Source organism: Mandrillus leucophaeus, unplaced genomic scaffold (assembly GCF_000951045.1).
Source record: "Mandrillus leucophaeus isolate KB7577 unplaced genomic scaffold, Mleu.le_1.0 Scaffold754, whole genome shotgun sequence".
Classification (NCBI taxonomy): Eukaryota; Metazoa; Chordata; class Mammalia; order Primates; family Cercopithecidae; genus Mandrillus; species Mandrillus leucophaeus.
Window position 1 is genome coordinate 152,305 of NW_012108186.1, and position 26,543 is coordinate 178,847.

At 37.8% G+C, this 26,543-nt stretch overlaps 1 protein-coding gene across 3 annotated transcripts in view; it reads right to left on the bottom strand.

Annotated features, from left to right (window-relative positions):
- The window catches only part of ZNF385B (zinc finger protein 385B), a 572,754-nt gene that overhangs the window by 12,832 nt on the left and 533,379 nt on the right, over positions 1-26,543 (bottom strand). The window lies entirely within an intron of this gene.

Below are 26,543 nucleotides of genomic sequence, written 5' to 3' on the forward strand. Positions count from 1 at the left end.
TTCACGGGGTTAGCCAGGATGGTCTCGATCTCCTGACCTCGTGATCCGCCCGTCTCGGCCTCCCAAAGTGCTGGGATTACAGGCTTGAGCCACCACACCCAGCCTAAATCTTACAGTTTTAAGAGTTAAAACATTGTACACTAACGTAAAAAACTTTACAATAATAATAAACTTTCTTTTATACATCCTAATAATGTTAAGTTGATTGAAGCATTGTTCTTGAAAACTGAAATCAGTATTGCAGTCATTATTTGAAAATTTGCTTTATGCAGAGCAAAAATACTAGCCTAATGGCTGTTCCAGGCAATTGTATCTTACAATAATGGTAAACGTAACAATAATAATCACAAATCAACCACTCATAGTAACTGAGCACTCACTATAGACAAATCACTATTTTAAGAATTTACAGTCATTATCTAATTTATTTTTCAAACACTATAATGAGACAGAAATTGTTACTATCTGTACTTTTAAATATTTTTCTTTTTCTTTTAATTGAGGTATAGCATATATTATAACATATATAAATTTAATACATTTTAATGTATGTATATAGATACAATATCACATAGATACAATACACCTGATGATCAAGTGTTTTCACCACCCCAGAAGCTCCCTTGAACCTCTACTAGTTGAGATTTCCCCCAAAGATAACCCCTCTATTAACCTAGATCAGTTTTATCTATTTTTAAGCTTCATATAAGGAAATCACACAATATATTTATTTTGTGTCTGGCTGCTTTCACTCAACATTATGTCTGTAAGATTCGTCTATATTATTATAGATAGAAGGATATTTTTTCAGTGCTGGGTAGTATTCCATTGTATGAGTATGCCACAATTTATTTACCTATTTTGCTATTGATGAAAATTTAAAATGTTTTCAGTTTTTGGCCATTTTGAATAATTCTACTATGTACATTCTTTTAAGTGTTTTTTGGTAGACATAAATACTCATTTTTGTTATGTATATATACACAGTAGAATTATTGGGCCACAAGATATTCATATCTAGCTTTAGTAGATTCTGAAAAGTTTTCCAAACTGATTGTACCGACATATATTTCTATCAGCAATGTATGAAAATTCCAATTGTTCTACATCTTGTCTAATTCATGGTATCAGTATTGTCAGTCCTTTTGATTTTAGCCATTCTAGTGGAGGCGTGGTGGTATCTTATTGTGGTTTTAATTTGTATTTTCCCAATGGCTAGTGATAATGAGCCCTTTTCGTTTTTTTATTGGCCAATTGTATATTTTGTGAGTGTTTGTTCATATCTTTAGCCCACTTTTAAAACTGGGTTGTCAGCTTTTTCATTATTGATTTATAGGAATTATTTAAATATAGCCTGAACAGGAGTCCTTTGTCAGATATACATATCACGAGTCATCTTTCAGGTTGTGGCATGCTTTTCACTCCCTAAATGTTGTCTTATGATAACCCCAATTGTTTAAAAAGAAAAATCCCCAAGGCTTAAATAGAACAAATAACTTGCCTGTAGTCATTCAATTAATAAATGGTAGAGCATGGATTCAAACAAAGGCTTCCTGAACCCTGAGCCAGTGCTCTTATTGCTCTTCTGTGTTAAGAATATTAGACTAAGAATGCTTAGTTTTAGAAATACCTTCTTGAATGTCTTGTTGACTAAAGGGGAATGGATGGTAATATCTTTGTATATCTAAGTTACATGATGCCATAGAAAGCATACCACATGATATGGTTTGGCTGTGTCACCACCCAAACTCATCTTGAATTCCCATGTATTGTGGGAGGGACCCAGAGGGAGGTAATTGAATCATGCGGGCAGGTCTTTCTCATGCTGTTCTCGTGATAGTGAGTAAGTCTCATGAGATCTGATGGTTATATAAGGGTGAGTTTCCCTGCACAAGCTCTCTCTTTGCCTGCTGACATCCATGTAAGACATGACTTGCTCCACCTTGCCTTCTGCCATGATTGTGAGGCCTACCCAGCCATGTGGAACTGTAAGTCCATTAAATCTCTTTCATTTGTAAATTGCCTTTTTCAGCAGCATGAAAACGGACTAATACAGAATATTACAGGCACATTTTGTAGAGAACCAGATAAATAAGTCTGCTTTGATGTGGTTCTTTAATGGTTGTGTAGCAGGCCTAGAGTATGCCATCCCTGTAGCAGCCACAGGAGAAGCTCTGAAAACAGAGTAGAAGTTATTCTTTTGTAAGAGAAGTATACATCTATTAAAAAAAAAACTCTATCTGTTGGGGTGTCTCCCTCACTCTACCAAGAAAAGAAGGAATGACTCTAGCCTCTAGACACTCTTAGTAAATGGAGAAGGCACTGATTTAAATTTGCATAACAAACCTTACCCTTGTTTACTGTGCTTTTCCTAGTCACTTCCTCATAACTGGCCTCCCCACACCCTTCTTTATTTGTTATAGCTTAAGATTATATTTAAGCCTGAATTCAAAGTCACCTCTTGGAGATTTACTCATTTCTCTGGGTATCTCCCATCAATACATGAGGTGTACATGTTAATAAACTTTGTTTTCATGTTAATGTGTCTTTTGTTACAGGAATCTGTCCCAACCAAGAACTCAGAAGGAGAGAAAATTATTTTTTCCTCCCCTATAGTTGGAACTTTGCATGTAACCTAAGAAAGCAAACGACGATAGTTTTCAAAAGTTCATTTTAATAAAAATTTTGTGTAGGTGTTGTTTTATTTGAATTTTCAAGTCTTGTCTGATTTCCCAGAAGAATTAATGGACACTCAGAAGGAGGTCTCTGATTCCCTATATGAGATAAAAATTTCTTTGCATTTTTGTTTTTGATAATGTGTGTCTTGGTTTATTAAGTTGCTTGAGTTAAGGCCACTAAGAAGTTTAATTTTCTGCCTCTGAGAGGTGGCAAAGATTTAGAAATTACAATAAGTGGGGCAGATACAATATAGGCATCTACGCTTGGTGGAGTGGAAAAGTAGTATAACTATTGTTAAACAATATATCATTCCACCAAGAAAGTCTCCCTCTAGAAATTTGTCTTAAGGGAATAACCATCCATCCATTCAACAACTACTGATTGAGCGCCTATTATGTGCTATACACTATACCAGGCATGGAAGTTAGCAGTAAAAATACCAAATCTCTGACTTAGTGGAATTAATCATCTAGTGGGGGAGAGAGAAAATGTGTGTGTGTGTATTTATATATACAAATGTATTTTAAATAATTTAAATGTAAATTTTAATTTATATGTAAGTATACTTATTAAATAAATGTGAATTATAATAATAAATATATAAACTTTTTTATTATATGTAATAAATATGAAAGCACATATATTCAAAGCATATATAAAACTATATAAAAATTATATATGTAAAAAATATATATAGTGGCCAGGCCAAAATATATATAGGCATGGTGGCTCACGCCTGTAATCCCAGCACTTTGGGAGGCCAAGGCGAGTGGGTCACCTGAGGTCAGGAGTTCAAGACCAGCCTGGCCAACATGGTGAAACCCCATCTCTACTAAAAATACAAAAATTAGCTGAGCATGGTGGCACATGCCTGTAATCCCAGCTACTGGGGGCTGAGGCAAGAGGATTGCTTGAACACGGGGGGCAGAGGTTGCAGTGAGCCAAGATCTTGCCACTGCACTCCAGCCTGGGCAACAGAGTGAGACTCTGTCTCTCAAAAAAAAAAAAAAAAATTTATATATATATATATATAATGTCTCATAGTGATAAGTACACTAAGAAGAAAAATAAAGTTGGTCATGGTAAAGAGTCAGCTCAGGCCTATCTGAAGAGGTGATATTGAAAGCTCCTTTGCAAAGATTAAGATAGTCATAGAAATCTAACATGGCTGACTCCATCTTGCGTCTATTCTCACAGGCTGGCTGTCCTCACTCAGTGCCGGGTGTAGGCCAAGCTAACCATGGAAGGAATTTAGTTTACAGTTTAACTTTGAAGCAAGAATGATAATAGTTCCTCCCTAAAACTGACCCTCCCTGCCTTGTTTTGTAAATCTACTGAAAGGTGATAAGATTAAGAGGCCTGAATTCTGCTAAAATACAGGTGTAGTTAAACGATTACCAGCCATTGTTTCTTAGCTTGCTTTTCTACAATCCCTTACTGCTCAGGAGTCCCGTGGCCAGAAGTTACAAGATTTGTGACTTTCCCAATCTTTCTTATAGATAACATCACTGTTGTAGAGCCTAAGATTGGTGTTTTGAGATGTTTTTCAGACTTTTCAACTGACTGACTCCACTTAGACCCATGACTCATGACTCAAGTAGACCTGTGGTCGTGACTCAGAGGCTGACTCAGCACATGAGGACAGTTTTCCACACCTCTATAATTTCATTCCCAAACAATCAGCATTCCCCATTCCCTAGCCCCCTGCCCATGAAACTATCTTGAAAAACTCTAACCTCCAAGCTTTCAGGGCAGATGATTTGAGTAATTACTCCCATCCTCTCACTTGGCTAGCCCTGCAACTATTGAACTTTTCCTACCACAATACTGCTCTCAGTGGATTGGTTTTATCTGTACAGCAAGCAAGATGAACCTGTTAGGCAATTACAATATTTGACAGAGACGTGGATGAAATAATAGGAGTTCTGGGAGAAAGAGTGTCCCAGGAAGAATGCATAGTAAGTCTAAAAACCTTGAAGCGGGAACAAGCAAGGACAAGAAAGTCAGTGAGACTGGCGTCTGACTGCAGGATGTGAGGTGGAGGAGTTGGAGGGACCAGATCACATACAGCCTGGTAGAATATGAGAGAAATTTGGGTGTAACGTAAGTATGATTACTGAGTAGGGAAGAGAGATGATCTGATTCCTGTTTTCATAAGATCATTTTGCCTTCTTTGTGAAGAATAGACTGTGAAAGGATAAACATGAGGAGATCAGTCAAGAAACAACTGTAGTTGCCCATGAGACAGCGGATGGTTGCTTAGACAAAGGTGGTAGTGGTAGAGAATTGAGCAGTGGTTTCAGAATATATGTGCAGGTAGAACCAACTAGACTTATTCATCAGGTGTGGGACATTAAAGAAAGAGAGGAATCAAGTCTCATTATCATGGTTTTAGCATGAGCACTTGATAAATGGTGGCTGATATCATTTACTAAGATTTGAGATAACAGTATTTAGGATGCTAACAAAACTTCCTGGCCTCTCAGCCAGGAAAACTTGGTTATTCCTAATTCCATTTTTGACTGATTGAGTCATCTTAAGCAAGTGATGTATGTGATTGGGACCTTAATGCTTACATGTGCAAAATACTACCCTTTTCTTATTGACATTAAGAACCAAGAACACTGTAAAAGTGAGGCAAGGGCTTCAGGTGGAAAATGCAATGGAAAGGTAATAGTTGTAAGAAGTAAGCTCAGATAATGAGGCCAGGGTCATGAATTCTATTCCACACTTCCCAGGACCTGTGAATTTCTAAATCCATGCCATTTATCACTGAGGACTCATTAGGCTCATTGATACCTATTGACATCTTCTGAAATAAGCCTTCCAGAATAGCAAAGAAGCCCCAAAACTTGAAAAAAGTCCTCAGATCACCAAGGTCACAATTTCAATAGAATTGCACTTTGTGCTTTCTGAGGTCTCTGAAGAATACTGCTTGTCAACTAACACAGTGAATTTTTCCTTTTTATACTCAATATTGCACTAAACAGAGGCATGCAGTGAAAGGACTGCTGGTCATATTCTTTCCTGTATTCACAAGCACCTTGTCCAACATCTCATTATTATTCCAAAAAACAAAGCAATGCCCATATTACTGCTTAACACTCATTAAACCAAGTTAGCTCACTTTGATAAGGAATTCTGAAATCATTCTCTGCTTTATCTTTCCACTTTCTAAATAATAAGAAACTAATGGGCATCAGTCAGAGTACCTACTTTCTTCCAATTGTGCAGTCTTGTGAGAAATGAAGCTGAAAAGCTCAGGGGGCTCTACAGCAGACAAAAGGGGGAAAAAAAACCACACTGCAAACCTGTATGTATGTAAATTGGTGTGCTGCAGAAGACTTAAGGCTTTGCCTTGTTCGTCCCCTCCTTATCTACACATTTGACAAAATACAACTGATAGAAGTCACCAACTGACGACAGATATTTTAAAAGTTTAAGGTAGAATTCCATTAGATAGTTAATGGATTTTTTTTAAAAAGCACACAGGCTGTAAGATGAACAAATGAATTCAATACCTTGGAGTTGTCTGCAAAATAAAGTGTTGTAAGAGATGTAAAGATGCTAGAGTATCATCACTATATTGTTGGATGCACAAAAAAGGAATATTCATTTGTAGTGTAATGGGACTACACCTATCTAAAGGAGCAGGAAGAAAAGGCCAATATTGCAGATAATGATCAGATACAACTCTCAGGTTGCCTTACTTATTTATTAGATATTTTCCTGAAAGGTTATGTGCATAAAGATCTTGGAAAATTTAGTAATAAGTTGAACACACTATTTAAAAGATGTGTGTGTATGTGTGTGTGTGTGTGTGAAAATAGAGCTTTCTTGCCAGTGCAATAATCACACACAATTATTTTAAAATTCTATATTCAGATGGATTAGATTTGCTTAAATTAGGAACATATATAATAAAAAGTTATATATGCATCAGAAGAGGTCAATAAACACAATAGGGAGAAATGATTATATAAAGGGAATATACACATCAATCAGATGTGCATATTCCATGCAGATAAAACTTCTGCATGGAAGTTTTATCCTTGTTCTAAAGCTCCAGATCTCTCATGAGCAAATGTCTGGTCTCCTATTTCTTAGAGAAATGGGGAAGCTGGATGAGATCACCCCAATATTATAATTTCTTCCATCTGCACCCATTTTCTTCACATCTCTGAGGAAAAGGTGTATGCTTCCACTTGTCCTCTGTATTTCTTTTTCTTTTTCTTTTTTTATTATGCTTTAAGTTCTGGGGTACATGTCAGAACGTGCAGTTTTGTTACACAGGTAAACACACGCCATGGTGGTTTGCTGCACCCATCAACCCATCAACTACATTAGGTATTTCTCCTCCCCTAGGTAATTCCTCCCCTAGCCCCCCACTCCCTAGCAGGCCCCAGCGTGTGATGTTCCCCTCCCTATGTCCATGTGTTCTCATTGTTCAGCTCCCACTTATGAGTGAGAACATGCGGTGTTTGATTTTCTGTTCTTGTGATAGTTTGCTGAGAACGATGGTTTCCAGCTTTATCCGTGTCCCTACAAAGGACATGAACTCATCTTTTTTTATGGCTGCATAGTATTCCATGGTGTATATGTGCCACATTTTGTTCATCCAGTCTAACATTGAACATTTGGGTTGGTTCCAAGTCTTTGCTGTTGTGAATAGTGCCGCAATAAACACACATATGCATGTGTCTTTATAGTAGAATGATTTATAATCCTTTGGGTATATACCTAGTAATGGGATTGCTGGGTCAAATGGTATTTCTAGTTCTAGATCCTTGAGGAATTGTCACACTGTCTTCCATAATGGTTGAACTGATTTTCACTCCCATTAACAGTGTAAAAGCGTCCCTATTTCTCTACATCCTCTCCAGCATGTGTTGTTTTCCTGACTTTTTAATGATTGCCATTCTAACTGGTGTGAGATGGTATCTCACTGTGGTTTTGATTAGCATTTCTCTAATGACCAGTGATGATGAGCATTTTCTCATATATTCGTTGGCCACATAAATGTCTTCTTTTGAGAAGTGTGTGTTCTTATCCTTTGCCAAGTTTTTGATGGGATTGTTTTTTTTTCTTGTAAATTTGTTTAAGTTCTTTGTAGATTCTGGATATTAGCCCTTTGTCAGATGGCTAGATTGCAAAAATTTTCTCCCATTCTGTAGGTTGCCCGTTCACTCTGATGATAGTTTCTTTTGCTGTGCAGAAGCTCTTTAGTTTAATTAGTTCCCATTTGTCAATTCTGGCTTTTGTTGCCATTGCTTTTGGTGTTTTAGACATGAAGTCTTTGCCCATGCCTATCCTGAATGGTATTGCCCAGGTTTTCTTCTAGGATTTTTATGGTCCTAGGTGTTACATTTAAGTCTTTGATCCATCTTGAGTTGATTTTTGTATAAGGTGGAAGGGGTCCAGTTTCAGTTTTCTGCATATAGCTAGCCAGTTTTCCCAACACCATTTATTAAGTAGTGAATCTTTTCCCCATTATTGTTTGCGTCAGGTTTGTCAAAGATCAGATAGTTGTAGATGTGTGGTGTTATTTCTGAGGCTTCTGTTCTGTTCCATTGGTCTATATATCTGTTTTGGTACCAGTACCATGCTGTTTTGGATACTGTAGCCTTGTAGTATAGTTTGAAGTCAGGTAGCGTGATGCCTCCAACTTTGTTCTTCTTGCCCAGGATTTTCTTGGCTATGAAGGCTCTTTTTTGGATTAAAGCTCTTTCCTATAGCTTCAACTACTTTCTTTACACTTGATTCTTTTTTTTCTGTCTACAAATGCTGAAACTTCCATGTTCTAAAAGTCATTCCGTAACTCAGTTTACTCCCAGAGCTTCCCGCCTATCTTCTCTCTGGTGCTGAACTAGAAGTGGGAGTGTGAAATATGCCTTTCTGCTTCCTGTCTTCCTATCCATCCTTATCCTCCTGTCAAAGGCAATGGTGTCTCTTTTGTCTCCTCTTACACTGGACATGAATTTCTTCTGGAAACTTTTCCCCTTCAATGTCCACAATATTTTTCACCCTGGATGTTCATGACACTTTCCCTGACTGGGTGTCCTTTAGCTTCTACAACAGCTTGTTCTAGACCCTCTTTACCATCTCCTATTCTTCTGCCTGCCCCTAAATGTTGGCATTCCTCAAGATTATACTCTAGTCTTTTTCTTGGGCATTACATGATCTAATTCAATTCAATGACTTCTTCTACCACATTGACATAGATTCCTAAATCCAGAGGTAAATTCTCTACTTTTCTTTCAAGATGAAGACCCTTTTCCACCATATTCTGTAGGATGTCTGCTTTTAGATATTTCCTGGGCATTTCAAATTCAACATGCCTGTTACTGAATGAATAAGCTGCTCCACACAGGGGCCTTTCCAAGTAGTCCCCACATCAACTAATGGTATTGCCAGTTATATATTAGAACTGTCAGCAATGACTCTTAAATTATTATCTCTCTTACATTCTGCATTTAACTAATTATCCTCATCTATCAGCCTTATTCACCGTTTAAACTAGCAGACATTTATTTAGCATTTACTATGTGCCACTGCCTCATTTTAGGCTGTAATCTATTCTCTCTGGATTACCATGAAATTTCTTTACTGATCTCGACCATTCTAGTCTCTGAGCCCATGTCCTCCCTTCTTCCCTACTCCATACTTTTATAATCCTCTTCACATAATTATATTATGATCTTCCATTAATTATAATTATTTATTTGCACTTCAAAATTATTACCAGGATAGAGAGATTCTTGAGTCCTGGAACCATGTCTTGATTTATCTTTATGCCTAACGTACAGAAAGCCATAGGTGAGCAATAAGTTTGCGGAAATAAGAAATGTCCAATTCAAGGCAGTGCTCTCCAGCCTCACAGTAAAAACATAAGAAAATTTCACTGCTAATAGCTGAATCATAACTAGTAAAACAAATATACATAGAATAGACACATAAATGCATTTTAGCTGTTGACTATGTAAATTACTCATATCATTGTTGTCAAGTCTATATATTTGCAATATATATTTAAAGTCACTTGAGGTTAAAACAACACTCTTGAGTGGATCTCCTTGAGATGTACTAGACAGGGTCATAACAACAAACACATTCCCTTGTGACAGGTCTAATATTTTGATATTTGATAATATGAACAAATCTGTGATTATCTCCTTTGTTATAAATCCTATACAAACGTACATATAGATAAACAAGGTACCTCTAATAACGATATAGCTAAGGCATATACCTCTGCCAGACAATCTGAAGCATATGTGAAAAAAAAATCACCAAAATATAGCCATTCCTCTTTGCAGCTAAATTCATGTTCTGTTCTTTGGCAAGATTTCTCATGAAACTATAGGTATTCTGTTTGGAAATTCATCAGAGGTTTCTAGCCCAACAACCCATCTCTGCAATGATCTATATAGTCAATATTAAATTACATTATACAATATTCACTTGTGTTATCAACGATTACATGGTTGATATACTTGTGTAACAATACTCTTTAAGAAATCCCACCAGGTGTGGTGGCTCATACCTGTAATCCCAGCACTATGGGAGGCTGAGGTGGGCAGATCATTTGAGGTCAGGAATTCAAGACTAGCTTGGCTAACATGATGAAACCCTGTTTCTACTAAAAATACAAAAATTAGCCAGGCATGGTGGCACACATCTGTAATCCCAGCTACTTGGGAGGCTGAGGCAGGAGAATAGCCTGAACCCAGGAGGCAGAGGTTGCAGTGAGCTGAGATCGTGCCACTGTACTCCAGCCTGGCAACAGAGCAAGACTGTTAAAAAAAAAAAAAAGAAAGAAAGAAAAGAAAAGAAAAAAAGAAGAGAGAGGGAGAGAGAGAGAAAGAAAGAAGGAAAGAAAGAAAGAAAGAAAGCAAGAAAGCAAGAAAGAAAGAAAGAAAGAAAGAAAAGAAAGAAAGAAAGAAATTCCCCATCGAATGTCCCATGGCATTATTTAATTTCCCCTACTCTTTAGGTAATAGATATGCATTACTGAAGGTGTCATTATAAAGACTTTGTGTCTTACTGAAGGTGTCATAATAAATACTTTGTGTGTTGGTGATGGTACCACTCACAATTAACCCATATCCTCAAGGTGCATAATTTTACATCTGGTGGCCCAAGACTGATTCTGAAGTACACTGGGAATCCTTCAGTCATCCATTTAGGCTTCCTCCAACTAGATGCCTCATTTAAACTTGGTTTAATTCCAAATGTCCCCAAGGGTTACCTAGTATAGTTTAGTACAGGCTGGTTCAGCTCATAACACCTACTAGTTAGCTGACTTGCTTTATTAGTCATAGGATTTCCTGTTGGAAATATCTGATCTCGATTCCTCACTCGAGGGTGAACTACTGGACCACCTTTGGAAACAGAAAACATTTTCTATATGGTGTCTACCATTTCGCAGAAGTGGAAAACAAAACAGAATACTTAAGTCATAAGCCCAGAAATACTGAGTAGCCAAGGACAGACATGGAACTTAAAGCTAGTTTTTGAAATTCTCTGAGCACTATAACATTACACATTGGGTCAATCTAAGGCAGTCGGGCCCTTCTCATCCAGTGCTACATTATCATGCCTGGAGCTAAATTCCAGAAACCCTGTCTCTTCAAGCATGGCTGATGACTGTGAAGCTTGCGAAATCCTAATTAGCTATGTTTATGTCTGATTTTCATATCTTGACTTTTAGACTAATCCTGAAAGCAGGGAAAATTATCTATAAATTAAAGTGACTCTTCACTGAATCAGAATCTGCATGTCCTTATCTTTAGAAAAAAAAAAAAAAACAAAATAAAAAGCTTATTCATTTTAAGTAACTCAGGACCCATAAAAGTTAGGCGGTGAACTTCAAAAGTCCAAAACCAGCCCTGCGTTATACTCACATCTTCCGGTAATTCTCTGCCAGGCTACGATCATGACTTACGATGTCGCTGCTCTTTCCATTTGAAAGCCTCTGTCAATCAGGTTCTGGCCATCGGTTCATGGCCTGCAGAGATTCGGTGGTTCAATAAAAAGTCAGCCATTGCCCTCCTTGTCTGAGTATCATATGACAACTGTCCCATTGTCTCGTGTGCCACTTTGGAAGCACAAGCTGCCAGCCACACCCAGATAAAACAATGGCATCTCCAACTATCTCCATGTTGAAAGATGGCAGCCTACCTTCTGTATCAGTGAACTGGCACCGATGTTAGTGAACTTGTCAGCTTTTCTGAGTGAGCATAAAAGAGGGCTTGTTCGCTAGAGTTTGAATCTAATAAACAGCTTTCTCTTATTTTGTGTAGTTTTTCCAGCCATTTGACTTGCAGAATAGAGAAATCATATTTCAACTTCTCCAGGTTGAAAAACTGCCCCTTTTCCAATTTGTCACCAAGAGATGTGAAACAGTTATTTCTGAGGCAGCTTTATTATGGAAAATAGAATAAGTAACTCATGTCACTCAAATCAAATTCCTCAGGGAGTAGGTCCAGTAGAGATACAAAAGCCGGGAGTAAGATTAAAAACTAATTTTCTAGGTGAAATGAGAAAAGGCTTTTTTTCTTTGAAATGAATGGCTCTTTACAGAGGAAACAGATTCACAAAGTATAAGTAAAACATTTGAATTCAGGTCCCCTCACCCTCCTTCCTCTCTAGATGCAGAAAACAGCAAAGGGTTTCAGCTTTGATACTTCAGACAGGATGAGGTGGACACTGGCAATGGAAAGGTCAGCCTGAGAGCTACTGAGGAAACTGAGTCTTTCTTCATCTAGTCAGGGAAACTTCCAGGAGACAAGCTTTTTGCCTCAGGCTGCTTCAGGGACGCAGGTACCAGGCTCTTACTCTTTATGCACCTAACTACGTACTTACTGCCTGCTCAAAGGAGACTATGTGGACATTCAGGGGCTGGACTGCCCAGGCATAATACAGATACCAATCCTTTAAAAATATATTTCTAAAAGGCAATTATAAAAAAATTCTAATGCATTTAAATTCAATCTGCAGCTTTATTACAGTGTTGTGCTGGCTTTATATTTAAGACCTAGAGGTTAGAGGAGAAAGTCTGTTGGCCACAGGAAGTCTCCTTTAAAAAGTGCTATCAGGTTGCTCTGCCTCTGGAGTAGCCATTCTTTTTGCTTCTTTCTTAACAAACTTGCTCTCACTTTTTTCTGTGGCAGGGTTGTCCAATCTTTGGGCTTCCCTAGGCTACAATGGAAGAAGGAGAATTGTCTTGGGCCACACATAAGTTATACTAACACTAACGATAGCTGATAAACTAAAAAAATTGAATCTCAAAAAAATCTCATAATGTTTTAATAAAGTTTACAAATTTGTGTTGGGTTGCATTCAAAGTCCTGGGCTGCATGTGGCCTGTGGGCTGTGGGTTGGACAAGCTTGTTCTATGGACCTGCCCCGAATTCTTTCTTGTGTGAGGTCTAAGAACCCTCTCTTGGGGTCTAGATCAGGACCTCTTTCTGGTAACATCTTCCTGGCAAACTATGAAGGGACTACGCTAAAGAGATTCCTGACACAAAGGAAAATCATCAGCACAGCACCAATTGGCCGACTTTGAGTAAGTGGTGGGGTACATTTTACCCAGGTAAACGATGGGATTGGGTTAGAGGTCCAATTTAGGAGAGTTAAGAGTCCCTCCTGATACAGAGAAGGTTAAAGGCCCTTCTTAGTAAAAGGCAAGGACACTTGACTGAACTTGGGTTTGAGGCCCAACTTAGGAAGGTTAAAGTCCTTCCTCAAATGTTAAGAGGTTAAAGACCCACCTCAGTAGTCTCTCTTTGGTTAAAAATGGACTTGGCACTACGAGCTGTTAACCGCTATTCTCTTTAGATTAATCTGCCTTGTGCTCTTTGCTGTCAGCTGTGGGTGACTGGATTAGGCATGTACCAAATCATAAGACATGGGGAGCTTTTTCCTCCCCAGTGGGGGAAACTTGAGAGCTGATGGGACTGCTGGAAGAGATCCCTTTGCAACTGACAAGTGGCTGCCTGAACTTTTGACTCAGTGGTGCTGGGATCTGTGGGTCTTTCCCTGGCCTCCCTGAATTCCTTGCCTTCCCTACCCCACCGCAGGCCATGCTTTTCTCTCTCACTTTCTCTCCTTTCCCTCTTCTGTCTTTTCTGTTACTTGGGGACACTGTCTGCTCTTCCATCCTGTCCAGAGACCACATGTTGAAACTTCTGGTCTGAGGTCATTCCATCCCACTTTGAATGGATTAAGAATGGCAGGCATCAACCAGGGGCAAGTGTTAACCTTGCCAGTGTGATACTGGGTGCTAAGTGGAGTGGCTAATGTCTATGTTTTGTCATGCATATTTTGCTCTGGCTGGAATGGAAAATGTTAATCCACTTCCTCCATGCAGCCTGCTGGCTCGAGTCTTGCAAAATTGAGAGACTTTTTTGCCTATGGTCCCATGAAACTGAAAAAAGATAATTTTCCTTTGTGATGTGGTTCGACCCCCTGGGCTATGGTGCAAGAAGCAGGGTCGCTAGGGCCCCTCAGGGAGAAGTAACCCAGAAACCTAGCATGCTGATGAAAGGTAAGAATTTCTTACCAGTCAGCCTTCTGGCCTCTCTCTGTGCAAAGTGGTCGAAGGAATGGTAAAAATTACTGTTTGTCTCCTGTAAAGTTTTGATTCATGGGAAAAAGGATTTGTGAGGCTAGTGTTTGCCTGTAGCAAATCTGATGTGCTTTACCTTATGAATTTATCTTTCTGCTTTGTTCTGTCATAAAAAATGTACCCTAGAATAAAATGTGGATCCAGGACCTCTATAAGCCTGCTGTTCAAGTCAGCCCAGCAAGCTGGTCAGTTACAAACTTTGCTGCATGTCCCTGAAACAAACAAACAAACAAACAAACAAACTGGATGACGTTTCCCTCTCCTCTTGTTTTATGTCCTTGGGAGTTTGACCTTGTAATCATATGGTAGTATTTTCTCTTGGTCTTTGCCATCCAGAGGACAGGAATTTTGGAGTTCATGTCATACGTAGCTCTAAAAATTATCTTGAGCAGTTAAAAGCCTTAAAATGATATTAGTTTAAGAGGGCTGGTTCCTCAAGGGGGTTTAAGGGTTTCTTATCATGCTAGGTCTCTTAGGAACATTGCTATATGGAGATTTATGACTCTGCAATTGTGACCCTAACAGAATTGGGCAAGAAATAGATATGATGTTGCATTGCAAACTGTGAAACTCAAAATAATATAACATAAATGACTAAGAGTTTCTTGCCTATCCTACCTGTGCCCTATGATACATACCTCATCAAGACATTAGAAGTTATTATAAAAATAACTTCACATGGAGAATAGAGAAAAATGACTCATAATCCTGTCACACTAAATAGGAGTGTTCAAACTGGGCTCTGTGGACTTCCAAGAGGCCCATGAATTCAAGGGGTCCAATAACTTAGATGGCTAAAAACACATTTTTATTTTTCTCTTTTTCTCAATGGAAATGTAGCACTTTCTTCAATTATACTTGAGGGTGACAAACTATAGTAGTCCTAGCAGTACCTGTAACTTTGTCACCAACACAAGTCATATATTCTCATCAGACATTACAGTTGTCATAGAATGCTTGAAATACTATTTCTACTCTTGTCTACTTCAAAATTTTAGTAGATATTAGACCCACTACTAAATCTTATTTAATGCATTATTGCTATATTACTATATCATAACTAAAAATTGACAATTGGATTTCGATAGAATTCATTTTATTTGAAAAGCTGTAAATTCCATTTCATAGATTTGATAGTTTGAGAATAGGCTTCACTAGCCAGTCACAGGCATCCATGGCACGAACGGAAGTTAAGAACCTCTGTGTCTGTGCCCGTCATTTCATTATGCCTTAATATATTATTTGCTTTTTCTATGTTGCTTCTTGTATTTACTTTAAAACTGTATAATACAAATACTTTATTTAAGTAATTCCCCTAGTATTAATAAATGTTTCCATTTTTCATTAATACAAATGCTACATTAGATATCTTAATGCATAATATTTTATTTTTCTTCCTTTGTATTTAGGATTATTACCTTGGTATAGAATCTGGGAAGAGGAATTAACTGGTCTAATGGAATACACATCATTATGGTTCTTGATTTATTCTATGAAGTTGCCTTCCAAAAGGGTTCTCTCAATTTAAAAATACTGTAAGTGATATAAGCGGGACAGCTGCTAATGATTTTTCAAAGTACTTGCAAAACTTCTATTGGATATTAATCATATGTCCTATGGGCTAGTCAAAGGATTGGGTAAAATTTTGACTGAAAAGAAATAAGCACATAATTTTTCTTAATCTAAAAATCCAGTACATGAATTAATTTTCAAATTCAGTAGAATTATTTTACTTATTAACAGGGAACTAAGAACAATGATATTGTGCTAGGGAAGACAAATTATTTTTAATGTGGATATGGCCATTTTGCTTGTTAAATGGGCAAAAATCATAAGACACTGATAGAAGTTCAAATATTTCAAAGCAAGGAATAAGATAATCTGTACTGTGATAAGAACTTTTAGTGTTTGTTATTTTATATTCAAAGGAAACAAGCATGTATTTTCTAGAAGCTAAGTAATTAATAGCCTACAAGGAATATCAAAAAATTGTTTACCGAGAAAAAGGTTTTGCAAAAGCTGGAAATAAAATATATGGGCTGACAAGTTTCTCTTTTTTTACTGATATAAATGCAGCAGGGACTTTTCAGGCAGGGGTGTGCTTCTTATTTGGATCATACCCGCCTCCCTAGTCTTTTGGATCTCAGTAGCCAACCCTGGCTCCAGGCAGGGCTGCTTCCCCACATGTGGCATCCAATTTTCTCTTTCCACAAATAGGAATGTGTTAGGTCATTCTTTCAATACTATGGCTGTACATACAGCAACCCGTCAACCTGTGAGGTGGGCATCAACCTTAATGAAAACAAATAAAAAGAGCTATGACAGTGTCTTCTTCCCCTGTCCACATTCTAGGGAGGGCACCAGAGCTTCCCTCTTGAATGCCACTTAATGATATTCACTTAATATGTGCTAATTATGTTACTCCTATGCAAGAATAGAGTACCAGGGGCTGCAGGGGACATAATAGATGAGACACATTAACCAGTGGAAGGATAGAAAGACTTTTCCACCATTTCATATAAAGGTGAGGAAAACCAAGAAGGCCCTTCCACATCTTTAAATGTCTCACTGAAAAAGTCAGGCTCATGAAACCTTAATATCCTGAAATGAAAACACAAGTGCAAATAATTACTATGAGGCAAGAAACCAAGTACATAAAGAGGAATGTAAGTGCAGGTCACTGTTGCATGCCAGCATGTCATGAAATGATCACAGAGTCAAAATATAGACAGGACCTGGAAATTCCTTTGAACAAATGGTTACTTTTTATGGCTACCATTTACTGAGTGTCTATTGCATGACAGGCATTGAGCCAGGCAGCTTACATGTATTAGTTCATTATTCCTTACAACAATCCTAGAAGGTAGGTATTAGCACTCCCATTTTTTAAAAAAAATATATACTTTAAGTTCTGGGACACATGTGCAGAATGTGCAGGTTTGTTACATAGGTATACCTGTGCCATGGTGGTTTGCTGCACTTATCAATCCCTCATCTACATTAGGCATTTCTCCTAATGCTATCCCCTGCCCTTGCCCCCACCCCGACAGGCCCCAATGTGTGATGTTTCCCTCCCTGTGTCCATGTGTGTGATCTCATTGTTCAACTCCCACTTATGAGTGAGAATGTGCGGTGTTTGGTTTTCTGTTCCTGTGTTAGTTTGCTGAGAATGATCGTTTCCAGCTTCATCCATGTCCCTGCAAAGGACATGAACTTATTCTTTTTTATGGCTGCATAGTATTCCATGGTGTTTATGCAACACCCCCATTTTATAGATGAAGAAACAGAAGCTCCAAAGCATCACTTAGTCAAGGTTTTATGAGTTCAGTGAGAGGCAGAGCTAATCTGTCCGACTTCAAGCTCATGCTCCTTCTACTATGCTATGGATGTAAAGTAGGTAAATGGCACTCAGGAATCATACCTTCATTAATAGAGCTTTACATAAGGCCTCTCACAATTTGATTATTTTAAAAAAAGCATTTGTAATATAGGGTGGGGAAAGAAACAATACACATTTTGAGATGTCAGACTTCCAGAAGTGTCATCTAGTAAATAAATCTCAAACAGCCTTCAAAAAGCATAAGCAGTATGCATAAGTTCACAAACCTTCATCCAGATGTAATGAGTATATGTATAATGGTAGTAGGTTTGATGGACAGCTCGAGTGAGACTCTGGCATTGAAAATATTGGGTTGGTGCAAAAGTAATTGTGGTTTTTGCCATTACTTTTAATGGCAAAAATTACTATCCTTACATAGTAGTAACATAATTAGTATGTTACTTAACATTACTTTTAATGGCAAAAACCATGAGTACTTTTGCATTAACCTAATATTTTTTATCTGAATAACTCTGGACCATTGTTTCCTCTCTCTAGGTGTCACTTTCTAATATCCATCAGAATACTATTGTAATCATTAAATAAGATAGTGCATATAAAATATTTAGCATGCTATAAAGCACATAATGCTCATTCAGTTACATGTTATTAGTGTTGCTATTAAAATTATTTTTTGCATATGAGCCTAACAAACTTGGATCTATTTTTCTAGAATATAGGATACTAGGTGCAGCATAACGGAAGGTGATGATAGCTGACCACTACAAGGTGCTGCCATCATCTTTTGCAAAAAGCAGAAAGAAGGGTAGCTAAAATCAGCACCACAGGAGAAGGAAGGAAAAAACATCTGTGAGAACATCAATAACAGGCATTTCTGTTACAATCTATGTTTTGTAAAGCTCTTTTACAATCATTTCATTTGATCCGTACAACATATCCATACTCCCTACTGCTGTGAAGTAGGGAGGGCATTATTTCCACTTTACAGATTAGAAAAGAGGGGCTCAGAGAATTGAATAACTTCTCTGGAATCCCAGCTAGTTAAAAAAGCAAGGAGTATCAAAGAGTAGAGTTATACTGTCCAATACAGTAGCCACTAGCCTTGTGTGGCTACTTAGAATTAATTGAAATTAAATACAATGAAATACTGACTTTCTCATTAACATGAGGCACATTTCAAGTGCTGAAAAAGTAACATGCTGTTACATGCTGTTAGTCATAGTCATGTTGGACAACACAGATTATAGACCATTTCCATTATCACACAGTTTTTGTTTTGTTTTGTTTTGTTTTGTTCTGACAGAATCTCACTCTGTCACCCAGGCTGGAGTGTAGTGGTGTAGTCTCGGCTCACTGCAACCTCCACCTCCTAGGGTTCAAGCGATTCTCCTGCCTCAGCCTCCTGAGTAGCTGGGACTACAGGCGCCCACCACCGTACCCAGCTAATTTTTGTATTTTTAGTAAAGATGGGGTTTCACCATATTGGCCAGGCTGGTCTCAAACTCCTGACCTTATGATCCATCTGCCTCAGCATTCCAAAGTGCTGGGATTACAGGCGTGAGCCACCATGCATGGCCCACACAATGTTTTATTAGACACTGTTGGTCTATAGAAATGAGAGCACCAATCCATTACTGCATAATATTATGCCCTGTGTTCACAACAGTAAACCTGAGCCTCAAGGAAAGGGTCAGGGAAGAGGAAGAGACTTTAGACATGTTTCAGAGAAAAACACTTTAAGCATTACACTATAAGGCTAACTTTGTGTGGCATTAGACCATAAGCATCCCTAGAAGTGGACACAAGCTGGGCACGGCGGTTCATGCCTGTAATCCCAGCACTTTGGGAGGCTCAGGTGGGCAGATCACTTAAGGGCAGGAGTTCGAGACCAGCCTGGCTAACATGGGTAAACCCTGTCTCTGCTAAAAATACAAAAACTAGCTGGGCATGGTGGGGCACACTTGTAATTCCAGCTACTTGGGAGGCAGAGGCAGGAGAATCACTTGAATCTGGGGGGGGCGGAGGTTGCAGTGAGCCAACATTGTGACCCTGCACTCCAGCCTGGGCAACAGAGTGAGCCTCCATCTCCAAAAAAAGAAAAAAAAGAAAAAGAAAAAGCAGACCCAGAATCCCCCAAATGCCTGCCACATGTGCCTCGCATACAGAAAATGCACATATTTATTGAGGAGCTCTATTTGATCATCCACCCATGTCAGAATAATATGTCACTGTAAGAGAATTCTTCCTGAAGCAGGTAAGTAGAGTGTCATAAAAATATAAGTAATAACCTTTGTTGAAATCTCAAGAGCATTTATGGTTATACATTTACAGAATTATTCAATGTACATACAAAATCCTTTTATATTCCAATATCTTTTTAATGAAGGAAAGTTGTATATAAATGCAATAAAAAGAGATAAATACTAGTTAAAATACGAATGAGGGTGAAAAAAGTTTTTAATAGTGATATGAGCTTTAACAAGGAGAAATCTAAGGCTTTCCTCTTTGGAGTGGTTTATAATATATCCTCAGTAAATCCTAAGTTAACAGACACTCAGTAAATCACAAATCAGCCTCAACTTTTGGTTCACTTTTCTTAGAGCAACACTAAAAATTGCTTTCAAAAGTGGAGAAACTAACAGTAAATGTTCAGCATTACTGGAAAGCAATATAACATGCTGTAAAGTTTCAGAAGTTAGTTCCCAGAGGATGACAAACATTTAAGTACTAAGAATCTTCAGCCTTACCTGGAGGGATGCTATTGTCAAATTCAAGGTGCATGCGTAAAGATGGAGGCAGTTGTATTTTTTTAAAGCTGACTTTGAAAGTCATAATGATATATGTATATTTCATGAAAATATGAGCCTTAGTTTAATGGTCTGTTCTCTTTAGACAGATGGGATTCATTTATGTTCTACATGATTGTACCCCAGAACTTCAGACTTAAGATGTTATAAATATTGTTAATCTATTATTTTATGAAGGATGTGAAATTTTGGCCTCTCGGATTTGGATAGATGTATGCCAGATTTATGAGGGTGCTTGTTTATAAATGACGGATGCTGCCAAATCAGAAAACTATTTTTCTTCCATTCAACATCACAAGGTCCTGTTACTAGAGACAGATAAGGGTGAGGAGGCGGCTAAGAAGACCTTGCAGGCTAATTGATGGAGTCCTGTGGCAGTCAACAGAAATGAGAAGTTGTCAGTTGGAAAACTTGGCCCCATTTGTAACAACACATAAAAACTATGAAGTACACAGGGGAACCCATAAACCTGATGAGGCAAGGGTCTCCATTTGTATCTATGGCAGAAAAACCTTTGACAAAATTGAAAATGCACTTTCATATGGCAACAGGGCGACCACAAAAAGCTAAACTGCTGCTTTCAAGGCAAATCATAATGAGCTACTCATTGATAACGACTCTGGGTTTATACCTGAAGAACTGCCACCATGCAAAAGCACAACATGCTGAAAACCAAAATGAGCTGTTTCAAGGTGTCTTATCCTCTTTCTCTCCTTCTCATGTCTTTTCTAACACTATTACCTCACGGTCTCCATAGGGCATGGGTGTGGAATAAATAAAACTATCTCCCTGCCCTCAGGGGAAATATTTTGGGTAAAATGATTCAAAATGCTATTGAAAATGTGGAGCGTGTTCAAGAGAACTCAAGAGTACCCTTTTGGAGGCAGGGCAAGCCTTCTACCATGCTGCAATGCCCTGTCTCAGTGTTAGCCTCTATTTCAGTGAGTACATTTGGCTTTAGACATGTAAAGTCTGTAACTGTCAAGCAGAAGCTTTGAGAACATTTATCATTTGCCATTTACCTAAAATGAGAGCTTTTATTCAAATATGTTCTTGAAGAGATTTGTAACTTCTAAAACTTTTGTTCTACTACACCGAAACACTACAGATAATCTCCTGCATAGAAATTAAGGATTATCAATGAAACAAAGCCTTGATGGTTCCTTCACTGCCACAGCTTATACCAAAACAGTCAGCAAGCAATTTAAAAGTCATATATGGTCCTACTCATCAATTCTTTAGAAAATGATTAGTGGTTTCTTCCTTTGCCTGTTGGAATACTTGCATTTACTCTTCCACATCACAGAAGTTTAGAAGTAATTGGAATAATGAAACAAGCATGAAACAAGAAACCTCGAGTTTCCATCCTGACTCCACTGGGATTTGAGTTGTGCGACCTGACATAAACCACCTAACCTTCCCATAACCCAGGTTCTTCATTGTTACTGTGGTTTTGGGAGCAGCTTGAAGGTGATGACTATATATTATTTCTCTTTAAATCCCTAATATCCAACAATGACAACAAAAAACACCACTAGGTTGAAAGTTTTTGAGGGCCACAAATGTCCTTCTATTCACTGTTGCCCCTATATGTACTATGCTATTTAGTATAGATAATCAACATTTGTTGAGTGAATAAATGGATATCAAGTTCGTTGCATGAATGGATAAACAATGGATGCTAATTTCAACCCTATCTATCAAAGGGTTAAGAGAGTGAAGTGAAAACATATGTGTAACTACGTCTTGTAAACTGAACAAATTTAAGGTGTTTCTATTGTTATACTTCAACAGAAGATGCTGGCTCAATTATCTTTGCTCTTAATTGCATTTATAAATACATCTATAGCATTTTGAATCATTCCATATGCATTCATCTGTTTAGACAGCAACTGATTAAAGGCTGTTTAGTTCTAAGTAGCTTTATGTACTTTAAACGAGAAATGTCATTTCTTCATATTGATATTTAATTAATTTTTTTTTTTAAAATCCAATGTTAAAGCCCAGACAGATGGACTATTAAGTTGACTATCATAATATTTTATTATTTTTAAAAAGCAGGATTTTTTTGGAGGCTCCGTATTTTTTTAACCTGGTATGAGTTGTTAAATGCTGTCACAAGAGAGCCTTCAATCTGATGTATTGGGCATATTATCACAGGGAAGTGTATTGTCATATGGCATTATGACACTTGTACTCCAGGGGGAAATTTGGGTAGAGTGTCTGGCCAATATGTTCTAGCCATCTTCCTGAAGCTGCCTAATGCTTGCTGTGTTTTGACCCCAATTCTCCCAAAGCACATTTTTCCTCCCTCCCATTATGTTTCCAACTTCCTCTGATGCATCATTAAAAGTTGGGACAGATCCTGGGAGATGATATTTGGATTTTACATGTAACTCTACCCCAACTTCCAAAAAGTGAATGGACAGCTATTCTTACATAACTGAGAAGAATAGCTTTAATGAAATATATCTAATTTTTTGAATCATGTAGTTAGAACTTCTTATAATACATGCAATTCATGCTATTATAGTTTAAACCCATTTTGTTTACTGACTGAGAGAAAAAAAAGAAAGCTTGCCATGATATCCCGAAATTTTTATACACAATAGCTCCATTATAACAAATCTCTTTGCATTCATACAGATCTGGATATAACATGAACCAAACTATGTCTCCAAAAGTAACATAAAAGAGAAAAATAGTTGTGCCAAGTGCCAAAATAGCAGGTAAGAGGGCTTCCCTAGCTCTTTGAAGCCTTTTAGATCACTTCTTAGAATAAATAATGTGTGCTCTCGAGGAGCAGAAAGAGTTCACCAGCTGGGCACAGTGGCACACTCCTGTAATCCCAGCACTTCAGGAGGTCAAGGCAGGTGGATCACTTGAGGTTGGAGTTGAAGATCAGCCTGGTCAAGATGGTGAAACCCTATCTCTACTAAAATACAAAAATTAGCCAGGCATAGTGGTGGGTGCCTGTAATCCTAGCTCCTCGGAGGCTGAGGCATGAGAATTGCTTGAACGTGGGAGGCAGAGGTTGCAGTGAGCTGAGATGACACCACTACGCTCCAGCCTGGGCAACAGAGCGAGACTCTGGTCTCAAAAAAAAAAAAAAATCATCTGTGGATCCCAAGTTTCTTGTTGGATACCCTGAAATCACACCTTGCCTTAAAGGATGTTCCCAGAATGCTGCTCCCCCAGAAGCTCCCTCCGTTAACTCCTGGCTATTCCCTCTCTTTCAAAATGTAAACAAAACTCTGCTGCTAAGCCATTGATGCTAAAACATGAGAATGGAAATGGAATTAGTCAAGTCTATGGATGTTGTGAGTGCCTGCATAGTTGAAATCTGGCAGCTGAGACATCAAGTGAGTAACATTTTCACTTTTCATTTAAATATCTGAGAATCACAGATACTACTTAAGCCCACTTGGCAGGAACTCTTCATTCAGAAGAAAAAGACCAGTGCTGAGGAATTTCAGTCTCATGAGATCTGCAAGTCAGTCATGAATTTTCACTGTGACTTTTACTCTAATTTTTGTCTGACTCCTTAAAGCAACATTGTCTGAAATAAAACATTTCAGTCAATTATCACAGTCATCATTCCTCTTCCCACCCTCTTTCTCCTTACATTGTACCTAGACCTTTTGTGAAGCACTGATTTTTGTGTCTTGTGTTTTTTTAAAACAGGATTTTAAATGAAATGAAAGCCAGATATCAACAAAAATCTATGACTCTGATAAAGCTGTGGGAGCTTTTCAAGGATTTAGAAACAGGCAGTTAACAATACATTAGGTATTATATCGTTTGGACCAGATTTCCCATCTGGGCAAAGCTTCTAATTTTCCAACTTGAAAATTCTATAACTCATGTGGGAATTCTTACTTAGAAGCTGACATATGGTTGACAGTGACAAAAGAACATGCATCTATTTAGCAAATGCACTCCTTTTTTTTTTAAGTGCCATCTTTCAATGACTTTGGTGTAGCTTTTATAAGTATAATAGAACAAATACTTTTTGTTAGTATTAATACTTATACCAAACACAGAGAAACAAAAAGTAATGGCCCAGCAAATGAGTTACCAAATAATTTATACAGATTTTGAGTAAGGAAACATGAAAAATGAGATAACCTCCAAATACAGGTGGTTTCTATTACTTCTAGTCCAAATCTGGACAGTCACAAAGTGGGTGACATCAATAGGAAGTGGGTAAAAGAGTGGCAGAGGAAGCAGAGAACGCAGGAAGAAAGACCACCACATATGTACTGAAGAAGAGATGCTGTGGTTGAGATTTGTTTTCCTCTCTCCTGGGTTTTAGAGCTTAATTCTCGTTCCTTGTTCACACCACTGGTATGCTTTATCCTGGTGTTTTCCAAATGCTCTGTAGGCAAACACAACTGCTAAAAAGTGTCTTCGTTTTACTGAGCACCCGCTAACATTTGAGTATTGGAATGAAAGCCTTGAATCCTTAAACTTTATTTCAAAATATACTCATTGAAATTGGGCATCTTGTAGGTATAAGGCATGCTGTAACTATAATCCAGCCCCCTTTATTTGGATATTCTATTTCTGTATTGCTCTTTCCTTGGTTTTATCTCCTCATCTTTGACTTTTTTCCCCTATTCTCTTCTTCCACACCTTTCCTTCTCCCTTTAATTATCTGCTTTTTAAAAAAATGGATTCTTCTCTGATTGTTCCATCTCTATTTCTGATTTTGACACTATTTTCTGCTCATTACTTTTACTGTTATCCCTAGAGCCAACCCAATTTTCAAATAATAATATAACTTAAGTGGAACACTGAGCTCACTCAGTAGCAACGTTGTAACATGTATGGTACCTACCAACTGTTCTAGTAGCTGAAAGTGACACTAACCTCCATTGTTTTATCATTTTACTTATATGTTTTGCTGGAACGTAAAGAACATAATTTAGGTAACAAAACTTTTGCAGAGTATTGTTCCATAGAGGCGGTGATATCCTGCATTAAACAAAACCAGGCAAGAAGTGAGCAGACTCCTGCTCTTCCAAACACTGGGTAGCCTCCAGTAAATAACTGCCACATTGTGTATCTCACCACAGTTTGCAATTTTGAAAAATAGAGATAATATTTGATATTATACCTGATAGATATTGACTAAAGACTAATTATATAATATATGTAAGAAGGCTTTGTTCTTTAGAGAGGGAGATGTGCTCTGTAATAACCTGGCATTTATGACTATATCTGTTCATCAGTTAACATGATTTAGTGATCCTATTGTACAAAGAACAAAAAGTCTTTATTAACAAATTTAGCTTAGCCCAATCCTTCTAGGCTAAAGGGCTTTTGAAGCCAGCATCTACAGGGCCTAATCAATAACGGTCCCCTTTTCCATAGTCTCTTTGTTTGAACAGGTTTTCTGAATCTTCCTTTTACAGTAATGGATCTTCTCCAAAAGCCATGGGAAAGCAGTCTAAAGTCTCCTTCTAACATTCTCCAATGATCTGAGAAGTAGAAGAGAATCAGAAATGTGTGTTTCCCACAAAAGGGAGGCCCCTAAAGAGAGCATCAAACATAAGAGAAAGGGACATATTCTCTTAGTCTCCTTTAACAGAGACTGTTCTTCAAAGAGTCACTGAAACAAGATGACATATCCGTCATGGGCGCAGAGGGGCAGATGTGAGATTGTGGAAGCCTATTAAACATTCAATTTCATGGTATCCATGCTACAAAAATGATTTTTTTTCTCTTTCCACTGAAAGAACCTACTCAGAGATTCTACCAATTCACTGGGACTATGAAATATAGTCTCTTCTTCAGAGGCATTTCACCTAGTAACCCATTTCCATTTATATATGAAGGTCTTCTGTTAATCAGTTCATACGTTGGAAATCATTCCCTTAAAATATGTAAGTCTATTTGTAACTTCGAGGGGAACTCGGAAGATCTTCAAAAAGCATCATCTTTTATTACTAAGCACATTTCCAGATTCATTTAGTAATGCCACTCTCTCAGAAAGTTCCCCCCTTTGGCTCCTCAATTCATTTTTACTGAGGTAAGAGAACATAAAAATATCTATTAGTAAACAAGTTTAAGGAGTCCTTCACTA